Source organism: Athalia rosae, chromosome 1 (assembly GCF_917208135.1).
Source record: "Athalia rosae chromosome 1, iyAthRosa1.1, whole genome shotgun sequence".
Classification (NCBI taxonomy): Eukaryota; Metazoa; Arthropoda; class Insecta; order Hymenoptera; family Athaliidae; genus Athalia; species Athalia rosae.
In genome coordinates, this window is record NC_064026.1 from 10,725,432 (window position 1) to 10,730,693 (window position 5,262).

Below are 5,262 nucleotides of genomic sequence, written 5' to 3' on the forward strand. Positions count from 1 at the left end.
CTATCCACGGCATTTTCCACCTATAACTTCGAAAGTTTTCTACAGATCTACATTTCTTATACTCTGCATAAAATCTGTGTGAAGCAGCATTCGTTCAACACGTGGTTGGACCATGGAAACCGGATCTCTTTCGGTCGCAGTGATCCCTGCGGAGACGTAGGGGGTTTAGTTTGGTTTGGTTTAGTTTTTTTTTTCTTTTTTTTTTTCGAAATATCTTCGGGGATAGAGCGAGCAGGTGGTAACCACCGGCGGAAGATTACGACGAAGGTCATCCTCCAGGAAGCGGTTCTTCCCATAGAAAAACGAAACTTATGTATCTGCTCGCATTTATATCATGCCCAGCATTCTGTGACATTTTCATCCCTCTCCTATGCCCACAAAGTGACTTCCTGAAGAACATGTGGTCTCCCGGAATAACAACCACCTAACCTATAGATATACAACCACCGAAACTAAGGGAACGTACGTACAAGGTCTTCCGAAAACCCCCGGGGGATTCGGGAGAACGTCACTTCATCTTAGGGGGAGACTCGCGCGCGATTCGGGAAGTAAAACGAAAATGACAAGAAAAATTGACACAAAAAATAGAGAGAGAAGAACAAGTTCTGATGTATGCTTGTTTTTTTTTTTCTGTAGCCTTTTTTTTCCCAGCTACACAAGCGCAATGACGAACACGTGGAATGGGGATGCTGGTTCCTCTTTGGCAATTTTGTGATTTGTAATTATATTATTTCGCTCGTCGAAACACCCGATGTACCGTTCTCGTTGTTCAGTTTACTCCGTAGCGCGAAGCGAATGTGTCGCTGCAAAGAAATGGGAGAAAATAGTCAAATCAACCGAAGTTATCGTAGTTTCTAACGAACTCGCCATTATTTGTCTTCGTAACTCCAACAGGCGGTACGTAGCGCCTGTACGTTGTTTTCGACTTTGTGCTCCGTATATCCTGAAACAAAGTCAACCGGTATTCCGTTTTATTTACTCATCAATTTTGCAACTCTTCGCTTTTGTTTGTCGCGATAACAATAGAAGTCTCCCGCTCCGGCAACGGCTGAAAATTGTCGGGACGGGTGAATATTTTCGATGTGGTTCTTCGGCGATACTCACGGCGTTTCTCGAGATTTTCATGCCCTCCTCTCTTTTTCCTTGTGTGTGAGGTGGCGTCGTCGCTCTCCGTTTCCATTTCTCAATCTCGCACGTCCGTTCCGTCAAGGATATCAGCTGCTGTTGGAGCAACAAAACGGGGGATACACATTTATTTGGAATTCAGTGAGCTGACGGTGAACTTGATGCGAGTCCTGGTGATTACTCCTGAGGGATTGATCCGTCAAAGGCGGTTTTCACGTTCTCTTTTATGCCGCACGCATATTCTTTCTCTCTGTGGGTTAGACTATACGCGGTGTAATATTTTCAAGAAATGATGCGAAGAGGCGAAAGGAAGGAAAGAGACAGAGATAGAAGCGGCTCGGGTTTTGATAACATCAAATTCCTTTGATAATTCGGTACGGAATTGAGGGAAAAAGCTTCTTTTTTTCCCCTCCTCGGCCCTACTTTTCCTCATTTGTTTGAGGCATATAATACTTCGCTCCGATAAACCCGGAAGGACTTTATGCCACGAGTGTAATAAAAGTTATTGAAAAATTCTTACCGGAAAATTTCACGCCCACGCGTTCGCTTTACATTATATATACCTATCAGTGCGAATAGCCGTTATTTCGGTTCTTCGATAATAATTCAGTGAATGAAAAAAATAAAATATCCGGACGCGAGAGTTTTTTTTTTCTCTTTTTCTTTTTTCATTTCTCCATGCGAACGGTCTTCGCGCAGTTCCGAGTAATTTGAATGCACGGGTGTAATACGAATCGACAGGACGTACAAAAAAAATGAAAAAAACAAACGGACAAACCAGAGTAGACTGCGCATTCGAAGGCATTAATTATATTTTACCACCCCGCTAAAATTTATTTTGAAGGAAAAATAAATGAAAAAAATTTTTATTATAAAAACGGGTTAATAGCCGGGTTATAATACTCCTATACAGATCGTGATTTATTATCATATACGCTTCGGTTTTTTTTTTTTTTCATGCCTTGCCTTCGGTAAATAACAAAATACCTATAAAATTGGGAAATTAATCGCTTCAGGCTTTGATATTCAGGCACCATCGGATACCGTTCTATACGTCCTCGCAAAATGATTTTAGACGCGGCTCTTCGACGACCATTCATTCAAATTCGGTTCACATTTGTACGTTTCCGCCAATCTTTAGGATCAACGATGAGAAGCTCAAATCTGTAATCGACTCCAATTACATTTAAAGAGTTCGTGAGAGATAGACGCCTTCTAGGTGTGCCTTTGTTCAGTAGAGTCCTGATATTTTTTACTTCGATTGGATCCGAAGGATCTGGAGTGATTTGTGTGTTCAATTTCAACGGATTCGTTGATTCGCGAATTGTTTCCTACGGTATTCTTTTTTTGATTCAAAAATTCAATTCGAGTCGACCGGCACTTAACTTCCTTTTTCTATACTTTCGGAGAGGTCAGTGTTCCGTGTATAGAGTTGCGCGAGTCTTTTTTCCCCCCTCGTATTTCGGATATTTACGGTGTTTTTAACCCCGGCGACAATTAATTTTTCAAGCAGAATAATAAAATCCGATTAGAGTGAATCGTAGAGAAAATATATATATCTTTCCGCGAGTTGTAAAATCACCCTTTCATCTGAAAATCCCGGGAGCTATTAGAATTCCCTCGTGTCCCTCTTAAATCTGCGACAAAGATTTCAAGTCCTGGTCGCTGCCTCCTGGTCTGGTAATTTATTGGGCAGTCAACTGGGATGAAATTCTAGGCGTACCAAAAGAGAGCAACGGAGAAGGAACAAGTTTGCTGAAGAAGAAAGGGAGATGAGAATAGAAAAAAAAATAAATAAAATAAAAATGCAAGTATGAGGCAAGGAAAAAGAATAAGAGAAAGACATTGAAAGAAAAGGAAAAAGTATTGGAGAACCAGAGAAGAACACGAGACCTCTCCAGGAAATGCTAATAGCCGTTAAGTTCTTGGCTAAGCTGGTAAACACGTGGGAAGGATCATCGCATCGCGAGCAGGAAAACGAAATGATTTTTGGTTGCCACGTGCGACCGTGCGCGTCCTTGGGTACTCGGGCGTGACCACGTGGTTAAACGTGCTTCAAGCTTTTGTGACTCTATGATTTCAGATACTTTGCCAACAAAAGAAATCCGATCCCTCGACCATATTATTTGTGCATAGCAAACTCATTTTACTCGGGGTACATTTTCATATACGTACGATTTGACGGATTTACAGAACGATGAAATTATTATTATCCACCTCCTCTTCATGTACGTACGTGGTCCGGTAGTCATAAAACGAAAGAGAACCAAAAAAAAAAAAAAACTGCTTAATTGCTCCGGAAATAAAATGTGAGAATATTTGGTGGCGTGGTCGATGAAGGGATTAACATCGAACGGGGACAACGCGAATGCATGTTGTGACAATAATCGCGAGTTGAAATTATTTGTTTGTCAGGTATGATGTAATAAAGATAAAACGTTGAATTCTGAACGAATATTTAGAGCGAATGTACATAATATTCAGTTGACAAAAGCAGCGGCAGCAGCAGCGGCTCCGAAATCTCTAGGTACGCTGCCTGGTGGTGTGAAAATGCAAGGCTGCTTTCGGTGTATGTGCCATCCTAGCGGCATTGCAGTCGCAGCTATTACGAAAACTGCACGGGGTATAAAATATATTCGGGAAATACACCTGCGACCCGGGCAATTGTACGTATAATTACCAAATATCGTTCGCCGAACGTATTCAATAGGTAATTAACAATTTAATTTCAAAATTCTATTCCCTCTCGTACAGATTTCGGAGGTACAATTTCGCGTGATCAACGTCACGTCAATTTTAGGGAATGGAAAGAAGTAGCAGAAGCACGGATATCCCAACCCTCTCAACTTCGACCGCAGTTAATTTGATTTTTTTTTTTTTTCTCCACAATTTTCATAATTATTTTCTGTTTCTCATTCGCAGTTGGCAAGCGTTCTGTGATAATGCGAAATACCGATACAAGGCGTGGAGTAGGCCATACGGGTCGTCGCCTCTAATTGTTTTCTCAAGCGTGGCGAGGGTGGAACGAGGGAGATGAAAAAAAGGTGGACCAAAAATTTTCCTCGGATGTTTCTAACTAGGTATGTAAACGTGTGTACACATCCGACGCGAAGGTATGCATGTAGGTATAGATTGTAGAGCGATAATACGTGTAGGTATAGGTAGGTAGAGTTCCGTTGGTGCTTGCTTTCTTATTTGTACGACCAAACGAGTTGAGAATTCTGAAATAGTTTCGGCACATCTTCGTATAGTCGGCATTTCCACATTCTGCCTTAGGTACCCGTTACCTTCCGCTTTCGACTTTCCGCCTTCTTCGCCGCGGCGCCTCTGCAGCAACAACCACCACCACCACCACCACCACCACCACCTCCCACGTATACCTTGTGCTCGGGTCGAAATTAGTCGAGAAGCTGCGCTTAACTTGGAAATTTACGCCCGACTAAGAAAAGCTAATAAGCGTTAATTTAACAAAATAGCACCAGTTGCCTCCCTACTACCACGGACTTACTGCAGCACGCCAACCTTTTCTAGCCTCGCTCACCTATCTCACCTTACAAATTCCCCGGAGCAGGAATTTAACAAGTTTTCCTAATACTGCACCCACGCCATACACGTTGGATGTATAGAGATAATTTTCAAACTATTTCTAAAACCGAGAAGAAAAAAAAACACCGTTCGAGTAATTAGCGTTGATCGTTCGCTTGTTTCTGCAACGTATATATACGTGTACGTCGGCCGAGTGCTCCGAGCGTTCAAACTTTCGTCTTTCTTGATTTCCGCGGATATTTGTGCAAGCGAAAGAAGGGGAGAAAGAAAGAAAGAAAGAAAAAATCCTCCCTAATAAATCACCGGCTGCGTGAAATACTTGCTACCGGTAATTCTGTCTTGTACGACTCTACGGTAGCCCGTCATATATAATACGAAGACCATAATAAAAATCGTCTTTTAACGTTGAACGTGGTGATTAGGAGTCTCACGACACCCTCTGGACAAAGAACTTCGCCATTGGGGTTCCTTCGGGATGAAAGCCACCCCGCAGACCGAAGCCCGACTTCCTCAATTCTCAATCCCGAACCTACGGGGCAAAACCATCCCCCCCCCTCCCCCCCTCCCCCCTCCCCGTCCGTCCCCACCCCT